This window comes from Hevea brasiliensis, chromosome 7 (genome assembly GCF_030052815.1).
Source record: "Hevea brasiliensis isolate MT/VB/25A 57/8 chromosome 7, ASM3005281v1, whole genome shotgun sequence".
NCBI classification, from domain to species: domain Eukaryota; kingdom Viridiplantae; phylum Streptophyta; class Magnoliopsida; order Malpighiales; family Euphorbiaceae; genus Hevea; species Hevea brasiliensis.
Window position 1 is genome coordinate 19,077,188 of NC_079499.1, and position 12,387 is coordinate 19,089,574.

The window sequence follows — 12,387 nt, forward strand, 5'->3', positions numbered from 1 at the left end:
CAAGACCCTATCCACAAAATATATATCATCACTAAGCCTTTCAAGATAAGTGAATAAGGCTTTAGTGTTGAAGGGAGGGGGTGCTATAGAGGAAGAGGGTTTAGCTGCAAAGGGTGTTGGCTATGCAGATGCTACTGGGATATCATGTCCGAACTAAGCAGGTTGCGCAAGTTCAGCAGAAGGCTGTTGGACTGGTGGTGCAGATGGTGCCTCTGGTTGTGCAGAAGGTACACTAATACTAATCTTGAATAAGTGGGGGGCATCAAAATAGAGGGTGTCAGTAAAGGCATGTAAGGAGTGCTCTTTTGGATCGAAGCCAAAGTATTTGGCTATCACAATTATCATGCCACCTATCACAATAGCACCGGTGCCCTTTATAGCAGAGTGTAACACATGCTCACAAAAGAAATACCCTGGAGCTAATTTAACTTTATGGTATGTGCACCAAAGCATGAAGATGTCAAAATTTCCCACAGCAACAGAGCTGGTACCTCGGCCTAAGATTGTACTAGTGATAAATCTATGAAGAAATCTAAGGGCTGGGTTTGCTATTTGGGAGGTTTTGGATCTGCCAGCTTGAAATCCTTGAGACTGATTAGTAATGACCTTCCAAAACTGTCCCTCATTCCAAATTCCTTTGTCTAAAACCTCCATATTTTTGTAAGGGACCCTAAACAAGCCATTGATAGCAAATCCAAAAATGACATGAAATTGGTCCAATGATAGTTTCCTATTCTATCCCAAACACCTAAATGTCATGGTTGGCTTGTAATCCTTCTCATGCAGCTTAAGGGTGGCAGAAAATGAGGAAATAAATTCTAAAACCAAAGCTGGGTATACTAATTTCTTTTTATACACAAATTCCATCCAACCTAACCCATCAAGATAAGCAGCAACCTTATCAAATAAATCAATAGATTTAAGGGCTTTCTAAAAAATGTACCTACTGGGTTACACTTTCCTGTCCTTTAAGCACTTAAAGGTTGCCTTATAGGTTGCATTAAGAAGAGGCAAAGGCAATTTAGATACCTATGTTGCAGCTGCTAAAGATTGCTTCTTGCTAGAGGAGGGAGATTTGGCTTGTGGGTTAGAGGTAGAAGCACTTGACCCTTTTTGTGTGAAAGTCGCAGTCTTAGGATTTTTGGGTGGAGGCTCAGAAGAAGGAGTGGCAGGCGGGTCTTTCTGCTTAGTGGGAGGTGGCATAGATGCCATGGGTCAGGTTTTCTTAGACTGGATTCTCCTTTTATAGGTAGATAGTTGAAGAGGTGGAGAGGTTTGTGGTGGAGGAGAATCGGGATTCAGGGCTTGGATGGCAAGGGAAGTGACCTGGAGGGGAGAGCCATAAGGAGAAGGGGGTGGGGTTTCCATGAAGATCGACGATGATGGAGATGGAGAAAGAGAAGAAGAAAAAAGAAGAAATGGGGAAAAATATAGGGTTTTGGGCAGCAAAAAGAGAGAAAGAAAGGTAGAGGAAGAAATGGTGCCGAGAAAAATGGGGAGAGGGGAGCTCGTGAACAGTAAATATGAGAAGTGGAAGGTGGGAAGTTGGGTATATGAAAAATTTTTTATTTGCATAGGATGCAAATTTGTGAATAAGGTGAAATTGGATGTGCATAGCTTATGCAAGCTCTTATGCAGGTTTCGACAAGAATGGGAATTTTTGAAAAATTAGTTGTGCAAGAGCGCATAAGTTATGCATGCTCTTATGCAAATTTCGGCAGAAGAGAAATTCTAGTAAATTTGATTATGCAGTAGTGCATAAGTTATGCATTTGATTATGTAGAATTCGGCAGAAATGAGAATTTCAGGAAATTAAGTTATGCAAGAGTGCATAAGTTATGCACACACTCATGCAGATTTCAGCAAAAATGGAAAAAACGAAAATTTAGTTATGCAGGATTGCATAAGTTATGCAAGAACTTATGCAGGTTTTGACAAGAATGAAAATTTAAGGCAAAATGAGACCCGAAAACTATACAAGTTATACAGTTACTTATGCATAATTCAACAAGATTCAAATTATAATAAAAGTGCATTGTAAATTTGGAAAATGCATGAGAATGAAGAAATTCAACCCTATGAAGCATAACTCATGAAAAATCATCATAAAAAACACATCAACACATGCGAAATCCATCTTCTACACAAGAAATGTTTGTGAACAGTGCCATTTCAACTCAAACCATGCAGATTAACATTTTAGCACATTAAAGCTCAATATGAATCTATACAAAGTTGCACTTATTCACCAAAGAAAATAGGGACTCCAATTTATGCCAATTAAATGCAGCATGTCCAAATTGAATCACACAACCCAATTAAGTTGAAAACCACAAAAATGACCCACTCACTATAATATCATCATGACAAGCACGGATATATAAAAGAAAATACACCCAACCTCAGTAAAGAAACAAATAGCATATACTGCAGATCCTTTTTGCTGAAGAATTTTTTTGCATAAGCCAAGAAGGGATCCTTCACAGAAAGCAATGAAAATAAATCAATCTTGGAAGAGTTAATAGATAAAATATCATATTAAGAGTGACTCCCCAGCAATACAATAACCTTCATCCCTTTGAAATACATCTACAAAAGACAGAATTCAACAATGTCAAAAATTGAATTTGAGGGAATTTAAAACAAAAATAAAAATAATGCAAATAAAAGTAAATCAACAAAAGCAAAACAAAGGAACTTGGGGTGCCTCCCAATAGTGCTAATTTATAGTCCTTAGCTAGACTCTTGATGCATTTCACTAAAAAGAAGGTGTGGGATTAGAGAGCTTGTAACAGCTTGCTCCCTTTATTGGTTCTCCAGTTATGTAACGCTTCAATCTATGCCCATTGACCTTAAAATTCCCAGATTTTTCACTCTAAATTTCAATTGTTCCATTGGGGAAAACTTTAGAAACTCTATATGGGCCAGTCCATCTTGATTTAAGTTTCCAGGGAAACAACTTCAATCTTGAGTTGAACAATAAAACTGAATCACCTTCTTTAAATTCCTTTTTCCTGAGATGCTTATGATGCCAAGCTTTGGTTCTTTCTTTATAAATGTGGGCATTTTCATAGGCATCCATCCTCAATTCTTCAAGCTCATTAAGTTCCAATAGTCTCTTCTCACCAGCTTATTTGAGATCAAAATTCAAGGTCCGAATGGCCTAATACGCTCTATGCTCTAGCTCCATAGGTAAATGACAAGACTTACCATACACCAACCTAAAAGGAGTAGCTCCTATAGGGATTTTGTAAGTAGTCCTATATGCCCATAAAGCATCATCTAATTTGATAGACCAATCTTTCCTAGAATTGCTCACTATTTTCTCCAAGATGTGTTTGAGTTCCCTGTTAGAAATTTCAACTTGCCCAGAAGTTTGAGGGTGGTATGGGGTAGCTATCTTGTGTACTACACCATACTTCCTCATTAAACTCTCAAATTGCTTATTACAAAAATATGAACCCTTATCATTAATCACAGCCCTTGGTGTAACGCCCCTAAGTTTGGTAGTGCGTTCTACTGTTCCGGTGGCCAGTGTTGTCCGGACAGCTAGGATGCCTAGAACTACACTTCGATATGAGTGAGGAGACATAAAATCATAAAATACAAGAAAAGAAAATACAAGAAAAACAAAGGAAAACTAATAGCAAAGAAATATAACCAAGTTAAGCGAGCCGAGAACCCTAACGATGGGTGACCGCACCGGGAAGTCGCGGCGTGGACCGTTGACTAGCCCTGGACTGCGGGGAATCCGGAAAATATTTTTAGGACTTAAATAGACCCCTATTGAAGTATAAATATCATTAGAAATATCAAAGAAAAATTAAATAATTAGTATAAAGAAAAGTGAGAAATCGAAAAACGGACAAAACCCGGTGTTACCGAAAAATCGGGAATGCAACCCGAACAGGGGCTTTGTGGTCATTTGACATCCCGAATTGTCTTTTGACCTAAATGTCCATTAAAAATAAATAATATTACACTTGGAAAATATAATGAAAAATTAATTTGGTGGTACCTAATGTAAATAGCCAAAAGTGGAGTGAAAATTGTGTAATTAGCACATTAAACTTATAATATGATTTAAATTGTGTAAGTGGACCACTAAGGAATAAATTAAAAGCTAATAGGGCAGGTGTAAGTCCATTATACAATCTGCAACTCCATCTTCTCCAATTCCCTCAACCATGCCGAAATGAAAAGATGAAAACCTCCATTGCCGTTTTGCCTTCAAGCTCCATTAACCTCATCATTTCACTTCCAAACACCTAGGTGGCTTCATTAAAGATTATCTCCACATCATAAGGAAGAGTTTGATAGCAAAATCAAGAAGTTTTAGTGAAGATTAAGCAAGTCCCAACAATAAGTTAGTTTGAGTTTTTGAATATTTCTTTGATAAAGTTTGTGTACATGTTATGGGTGTTTGCTTGGTGAAGGAATTTTTAAGTTTTGAGGAGTTCTTGATATGTCCAATTTTGGACAGCCATGGAGTTCTATATTTAATGAAGTATTCTTACATATATTTAATGTGAATTCATGTTGAGTAGGGTGATTTAATGTCCTAGTAAGTTAATTCCACATGTATATGGTGATTGTGCACTTGAAATGGAAGTTGACGAATTGTGGGACACTTTGGCATTGTGGAACATTTCGGCAGCCTTGGGACTCTTTGATGAATGTTTGAATTCATGAAGATATTGGATGAATTGTGATATTGAGGATTGATGAAAATGTATGTAAATTGGTTGTGGAAATTGTATGTAATAATGAGTAGTGTTTATGTGAATGTATTGTTGTATTTGGACTTTGTGAATTAGAGTTCCATTTGGTGTATTGAGGATATTTGTATTCTATCCAAAATGATATTAATGTGAAGTGGTAAATGGTTTTGGTAATGTACCAAATCAGAATTAGGTTGAGAAGTGGATTTGTAGCAAGGTAAATGTGTAATTGATACATGTATAAGCAATGTAATTAAGGACAGCATGCATTTTAGCCTATAACTCTAAATGTGTAACTCCAATTGGTATGAGACCAATTGGAGGTGAAACTAGGCACAAAATGTGCCAACTTTCATGAAGAAAACATACCAAAATTCTGCTTGCAAGGTAGCATGAAAAGTGACCAAATCCGGATTAAGTGCAATAGGGCCTGAAAATTTACCAATTGGGCAGCAGTTAGTGTTTAGGCCATAATTCACTCAAAACAGGTCCAATTGACCTGAAATTTTAACCATGAATAGTTAAGACCCATATCTACAAGTCTTATGAAGACACCAAAGCCCAGAAATGACCATAAGCAAGTCAAACAGCTTGCACAAGTTCGGGTCCAAAAACTGGCCGAACCAAATTTGACCAAAATTGACCTAAAATGACATAATTTGATGCCATTTGACCAGCAATAGTAAAATGACCATAACTTGGTCTACATAACTCGGAATGACCTGAAATTTTGCCCCGCGTGCAATAAGACATAGATCTACAAGTTTTTAGTTTTGACCGAAACCCGAAAACTGAGGGAACTAGGTCTTCCGGCTAGGTCAAACTAGTATCCCGGAATCCAGCAAGTTGCAATAAAATGCACTAAACAAGAAAACGAAATTGGTAACATGTACCAACTCTAAAATACTATCGAATGTGACACATTAGTAACGTTAAAACCTAATTTACCTAGAACGCATCGAGGGTCGACATATTAGGTTGACTAAGTAAATATTTGAATTCAGTGAATTACTTATCGAACATTATCGTTAGAGACAATTTAATTTAGTACTAAAACACTTCAAATTGTATTTCTCAGTTAGCAAAGACTCAGGGAAGGGGAAGGAAACACTGAGTCAGAGCCAAGAGACAGTTATCAGAGGTTTGTGCACAACTAGTTTTTAACTGATTTTGTTTTGAATATTTCATATGATTAAATGACATATTTTTCTTATGTATTATGTTTAACAAGCATTGGATTTAATTCAATGATTATTGAAATTGTTATAGTATGTATGAATTTAGCTTGTAAAATGGTATTTCCACAAGTATTAAGCATTGTTATGGATTGAATAAATTATGTTTTGGAAAATTGTGATAGAACATGTTTTGAATTGTGATGGTAATTTTCATGGAAAAATGCAAATTTATGATTTGAATTGTGATAAGCATAAGAATTATTGAATATTGGAATTGACTTTGAATCGAATTATATTGTGATTTATGCTCACTAAAAGGATTGTAATATTGTTTTATATCTCACTATAGATGCTTGACTAGGTTATTACCCGTCTCTCTCATTTGTTGAGAAGACAATGGAGTTAGTTGTGTTTTGATTACCATGGTACGTGCATAGGCTTAGATTTTCCTCTGATTTGAGGTTAGATCTAAGTTTATTTTATCGTTATGGCCCTTGCGGAAGATTCATTATTGTGATGGTACTGTGCACGATGATTCGACCTCCCCGACCATAGGGAGTTAGAATCTGATTTGACCTCCCCGACCATAGGGAGTTAGAATCACATCGAATATGGCCTTTTCGGATTAGTCTTGCATAGTTAGTGAGATAAAGAATAATTTTTGAGATAAAGAATGATTTTTGAGATACAGCATGGTTTTTGAGATACAGAATGGCTTTTGAATGGTAAAGAATTGTGATTTCAATTATGATTTATGTATAATTGATTTTGTTGGGATTACCTAAATGGTTAGTTATGATTTGATAAATTGAATTTCATGATCGAAGTCATTTTATACAAATGATTCACATTATTGGCAATGAATATTTTGAGTTTTAGAATTTGATGAGTATTCAGATTTCCAAATTATTTACTATAAATTTTGTCAATGTATATTGTACTATGTTTTAAATTATAGTTGTGCACCACTGAGTTCACCACTCAGCGATAGCTTTGTATCTTTGTCATGAGTAAGAAGAGCATAGAGCAGTGAGTAAATTTCTTTGAAGATACATTCAGATCAGCTCCAGGTATATCATAGATATACCCATGTACATAGGTTTTGATGTATGCATGTAATAATATGTATGTAAATTATTTGAGCAGTTGTATAAAAACTCTTGCAAAATATTTTGGTATGTAATTAAATGTAAATTATTGTAAATATAAAGTTGAGATTTCATTTACTTTAATAGTTTTGTATTATAAATTTTGAGTCTTGTAATCAATGAAATGTTTCTTTATGATGAGAGTAGTTTGAAAATGAATTGATTGTTTATTGAGAATTGAATTGTGAATTGAAATGAAGTTATTGAAGTTGTATTTGAGAAAATGTATTGGGAGCATTTTCTTTTGCAGGATTGAAGAACTGTTTTCTCAAAATACAGCCGGCACTTTGCCGAAATTTTGAAAAAAATTTTATAACACCAGATTTTAATTGATGATTTAAATTTCACAAAAATTGTTTTAAAATCCCTTGTAGTATATCTAATGGGTTATCGGTAGGCGAAGTACGGTAATTCATTAGGTGTACTACGGGATCATGTTGCATCTTACAGGGGAGTAGGGTGTGACACTTGGAGCTCCAAATCTACTCAAGACAAATTTCTTCAAGAATTTCACTACCACCTTAGCATCATTAGTTGGAGTTGCAACAACTTCTATCCACCTTGATACATAGTCAACTCCAACTAGAATGTATTTATTACCGTATGAGGGAGGAAATGGGCCCATAAAATTTATTCTCCATGCATCAAATAATTCCACCTCAAGGATATCATTTTGAGGCATTTCATCTCTTTTTGAGAGATTTCAACTCCTTTGACATTTATCACATCCTAACACAAATTTCCTCACATCTTTGAAAAGGTTTGGCAAAAAAAAATGAGCCTGTAGAATTTTATTAGCTGTTTTGGAGATTCCAAAGTGTCCCCCATAATCAGAAGCATAACAATGATGCATAACACTCTCTATTTCCTCATCAGGAATACATCTCCTTATCAAACCATCACAACATCTCCTAAAGAGTAAATGATCATCTCATCTATAGAATTTTGCCTCATGCAAAAACTTTTTTTTTTGTTGCCATGTCATTCCTGGAGGAAAAACTCCACAAGATAGATAATTCACCAAGTTTGCATACCAAGGTAATTTAGCAATAAGAGAGAAAAGTTTTTCATCTAAGAAAAACTCATCAATAGGGACTGCATCCATTTCTTCATCATCCAATTTCAACCTACTAAGATTATGTGCAACTATATTTTCAGCTCCCTTCTTATCTCTAATTTCCATATCAAACTCTTGTAGCATCAGAATCCACCTAATGAGCCTAGGTTTAGCCTCCTTTTTACGGAGCAAATACCTAATGGCAGCATGATCTGAAAATGCAATCACCTTTGAATCAATAATGTAAGGTCTGAACTTTTTCAATGCAAAGATAATTGCTAAGAATTCCTTTTCAGTTGTTGCATAATTGGTCTGAGCCTCATCCAGTGTTCTACTAGCATAATAAATAGCATAAGCCCTCTTATCTTTCTTTTGACCAAGAACAGCTCCAATTGCATAGTTGTTAGCATCACACATAATTTTAAAAGGTAAACTCCAATTAAGCGGTTGCATGATTGGTGCAGTAATAAGAGCTTGCTTCAACCTGCAAAAGGCATCCAAACACTCTTGATCAAATACAAATAGTGTATCATGACTTAATAAATTAGACAAAGGTTTAGCTATTTTAGAAAAATCCTTAATAAAGCATCTGTAGAACCTAGCATGCCCTAGAAAACTTCGAATTCCTTTGACATTGGTGGGAGGGGGCATCTTTTCTATCACTTCAACCTTGGCTTTATCAACTTCTATTCCCCTGTTAGACACCAAATGTCCAAGCACTATCCCTTCCTGAACCATGAAATGACACTTTTCTCAATTTAACACTAGGTCAGTGTCTGCACATAGTTGCAAAACTTTAGAAAGATTAGCCAAGCATATGTCAAATGAAGATCCATAAATAGAAAAGTCATTCATAAAAACCTCCATTTATATCTTCAATGAAATCTGAGAAGATTGCCATCATGCACCTTTAAAAAATGGCTGGTGTATTACACAACCCGAATGGCATTCTTCTATAGGCAAAGTTTCTGTATAGATAAGTAAAAGTGGTTTTCTCTTGATCATTTGGATGGATAGGGATTTGGAAAAATCCCGAATACCCATCTAAATAGCAGAAATAAGAATGCCTAGCCAGTCTTTCTAACATTTGATCAATGAAGGGAAGTGGAAAGTGATATTTTCTAGTGGCATTATTCAATTTTTGTAATCTATGCACATTCGCCAACTAGTCACTGTTCTGGTGGAAATTAATTCATTATTTTCATTTTAACCACTGTCATTCCACCTTTTTTAGGGATAACATGTACTGAACTCACCCAAGTACTGTCTAAGATAGGATATATTATCCCTGCATCAAGCAACTTCAAAATTTCCTTTTTAACAACTTCTTTCATATTTGGGTTCAACCTCCTCTGATGTTAATATATGGTTTACAATTTTCTTCCAAAATAATTCTGTGTATGCAAAAATGAGGATTAATTCCCTTAATGTCATCAATGGTGTATCCTAAAACCTTCCTACATTGCCTCAACACTCTTAACAACTTATCAACCTTTAAAGTGCTCAAATTTGCATTTACAATTACTGGGTAACTGTCATTGGGGCCAAGAAATTCATACCTGAGCTGAAAAGGAAGTTGCTTAAGTTCTACCTTAAGTGCATCTTCTTCCTTGAATGATGGTTGCTTAGATTCAACTTTTTCCTTCTGTGTGAGTTGAAAAACTAGATCAGAAATGAATGGTGGACTACTCTCCAAGTGTTGAGCATATGCAGCCACATGAGGATTATGATTGTCTATGCTTCCTCCATGAACCAAGCAATTTTCAAGTGGATCTTTTGGATATCTCTTTCTGAAATGTTCTTCAACAATCTCATCAATGATATCAATTCTCAAACAAGTATGAGCTTTAGAATGATGCTTCTTCATGGTGTTATTAATATTGAAAACCAATTGATCTTCACCAACTCTAAGAGTTAATTTTTCTCCCTTAACATCAATCAATGCACCTGCTATAGCTAAAAAGGGCCTTCCCAAGATAATTGGGATATTATAATCCTCTTCCATGTCCAAAATGACAAAGTCAATAGGTAAATAAAACTTCCCAACCTTTAGAGGCACATTCTCCAAAATCCCTTCCAGATACTTAATTAATCTATTAGCTAACTAAAGAGAAATATGAGTTGGCTTAAGATCTCCCAATTGAGCTTTTCATAGATGGAGAGGGGCATAAGGCTTGCACTAGCCCCTAAATCAATTAAAGCTTTTGTAGAACACGACTCTCCAATATGGCATGGAATTAAAAAACTTTCAGGGTCTTTGAGCTTAGGAGGAAGTTTCCCCTGGAGTATGGCACTGCATTCTTCTGTCAAACCTACAGTTTCATGGTCTTCAAGTCTCCTCTTGTTTGAGAGAATTTCTTTCTAGAATTTTGCATAAGAGGGCATTTGCGAAAGAGCATCAATGAAAGGCACATTTATGTATAGCTTCTTCAAAACCTCTAAGAACTTTCCAAATTGCTTATTAAGCTCAGCTTTTTGAAATCTTTGTGGAAAGGGAAGTTATGGCTTATAGGGCTCTGGAGATATATACTTCTCTTCTTTCTCTTCAACTTTCTCTTTACCTTGTTCTGCACTTTCTTTCTCACTTTCTTATTTTTTACTCTCATCAATTTCTCTCTTATTTTCTCTCTTCTCACTTTTTTCACTCTTCTCATTATTTACAACCTTCCCACTTCTTAAAGTAATGGCTTGACACTGCTCTCTTGGGTTTTTCGGTTGACTTGGAAGTTTTCCAAAAGACTTGATACCTGAGGAAGATGCTTGTTGTGCAATCTGGTTTTCCAACATTCTGTTATGTGTTTGCATCTGTTCTAGCCTTGCTTTCATTTCTTTCATACCTTCATCATGCTTAGTTTGGTTGGCAAGAATTTGTTGTAATAAAGCTTTTATGGTAGAACCTTGCTCTTGCTATTATTGTGGAGGATTCATGTTTCTTTGCTAAAAATTAGGCAATGGTTGCCTATTTTGCTGATATGGAACTCTTTGTTGCTGTTGTGGTTGAAAATTCTAATTTGGGACTTAGTTTTGCTATTTTCCCCATGAAAAGTTGTGATGATTCCTCCAAGATGGATTATATGTTTGAGAGTAAGGATTCCCCATCTGTTTGTTCCCATAATTACCAACATATGTAGTTTGATCTCCATAGTCTACTCTACAGCTGGTAGTTCCTTCTGCATAAGCAACTTGTTGTGAACTTCTAGATGATGATGATGAACTAACCAACATACTTAAATCTTCCATCTTCTTTGCTAAAACATTTGTAAGTGCATCAAACTTTGCATTAATCATGTTGAATGGATCAAGGTCATACATTCCAGCAGCTTGCCTTTTTTGTGTTGGAGCTGGTCCTCTTAGACTACTCCAAAGATGAGTATTCTTTACAATTTTCTCCAATAGCTCATAAGCTTCATTTTCTTGCTTCATAATAAATTCTCCTCCTGTTTGAGCATCAATAATCCCTTTAATTGCAGGAGTAACATTGGTGTAAAAATTTTGGTTTATCATCCATTTTGGAATGGCATGATGTGGACATTGTCTCTCTAATTCCTTCCATCTCATCCATGATTCATAGAGAGTTTCATCTTCTCTTAGTCTGAAAGCTATCATTTAATTCCTCAATTCTTGAGTTTTTCTAGATGAAAAATATTGTGCAAGGAATGCATCAATGAGTTGCTCCCAATTTGTAATAGAATTGTGAGGTAGAGAATTAAGCCAATCTAATGCTCTATCCTTCAAAAAGAATGGGAATAGCTTTAATCTTGCTGCATCATCAGACACTCCAGGTTGTTTTTGCATATCACAAATCATAGCAAATTTCTTAAGATGTGTGTGTAGATTTTCTGAAGGATGTCCCCCAAATTAGGAATTTTGAATCATTTGAAGAACCCTAAAATCCGTCTTATAGCTATTTGCATCAATTCTTATTCTTGCTATACTCTCTCTCAAATCATCAAAATGAGGGAATGCATGATCCATCATACTTCCCTTAGGCACATTAGCATTCACAACTTCTTCACCATGAGCCGCATTTTTATTGTTTAGATCATTTCCAGCATTACCACCACCAATTCTAATTCTCTCATCAGCCATTTCTACTTCAATTTTAGTTGCTCTCAAGGCTTCTTTCATTTTTCTGGTTTCTTTCTTGTTGGCTCTACAAAACTTCTCAATTTCAGGATTAAACATTAAGGATGTATCACTTGTGCTTCTAGCTCTTCTCATAAAAGATTAAGAGTACCTAAAAAGAACAAACAAACACAAAATGAAAAGATAACAAAGATAAA

At 35.5% G+C, this 12,387-nt stretch overlaps 1 non-coding gene across 1 annotated transcript; it reads left to right on the forward strand.

Moving 5' to 3' along the window:
• The first annotated feature begins 11,618 nt into the window (after positions 1-11,618).
• LOC131181785 (small nucleolar RNA R71) lies at positions 11,619-11,725 on the forward strand. Its single transcript, XR_009150262.1, has one exon. It is a non-coding gene; the product is annotated as a small nucleolar RNA R71 (small nucleolar RNA).
• Positions 11,726-12,387: the final 662 nt, after the last annotated feature.